We start from the raw sequence: 1,075 nt of genomic DNA, 5'->3' as shown, positions 1-1,075 counted from the left end.
AGGTGTTAACCCGAGACACATTTTCGGTCTTATTTTAGCTTTAGCAGCTCATTTGCGCACCAGTAAGTGCTAAACTGGTTTTCATTTTTGCCACTAGTGACGCATCGATAGGTGTTGTTGTTGTTTGTTACTATTTTCTTTTGTAAATTTTCCTTAGACACTTTAGCACCTGTCAAATCAGGTGCTGGTCGGTATTCATATTTGACTCCTGGCTCGCTTTTTTAACACCCAGGAGCAAGATAACACCTGGTTTGAAACCTTGCGGTGCGCCGTCGAAGTGTAAAAATGGAGTGTTATTATAGCTTTGACACCTGACCGCTGCAGATACTCTTACAAATTAGATTTAGAAAAAAACCAATTTCAAATCTGTCCACGTAGACATCCAGGGAGGGAGGTAGGGGTTTGCCAAATGTTCACGCTTGGCCACGGAGGGGGAGGAAGGAGTCAAAAATCTCATTTTTCTGTCCACGTGATATCTGAACGGCCCCCATGTGAATCAATCTTCTCGTCCATTTTCTTAACTTTCAACTTTTTTCCAATAATCTATATTTTTTTATCATATATTTATATTAAACTTTATGCGCTTCTCGTTGGTCTGTATAAAAGAACGATTTTCTCGTTGTTACTTTAAACTTAAACTATTGGATTTGGTTTAGTTTCAGCCTAAGACAGTATGAAATGTTAAGTTTTAATTTAAAATTTTCTACGGTTAGTGGTTGTATAAATATAATTTTCAATAAAATTTCCAAAAAAAAATTAGATCATGAGGTCCGATAAAAATACAAAACTTGTTATAACCATTGAACTGTGTAGTAATCCAAGGATATAATTTTTTTTTCATTTCAACCACCATCAAATATCCAAATCCGCCATCCAGCTTTAAAGCTATTACGCCTGATTGTATGCAGCTGCAGAAGGAAACCGAATAGAAAATAGCAAAAATTTATGTTTTTTCAAATAAAAAATTCTAGCTTAGCAATAGTTGGGTCTTTCCCAAATTTTAAAAGAACGTTAATTGACTACTCTTTTAACAAACTGCAATTCAAAATGTGCATTTGACTCGAGTTTTCATTCA

The sequence above is a fragment of the Uranotaenia lowii genome, chromosome 3 (assembly GCF_029784155.1).
Source record: "Uranotaenia lowii strain MFRU-FL chromosome 3, ASM2978415v1, whole genome shotgun sequence".
NCBI classification, from domain to species: domain Eukaryota; kingdom Metazoa; phylum Arthropoda; class Insecta; order Diptera; family Culicidae; genus Uranotaenia; species Uranotaenia lowii.
This window is presented reverse-complemented; position numbering follows the sequence as displayed.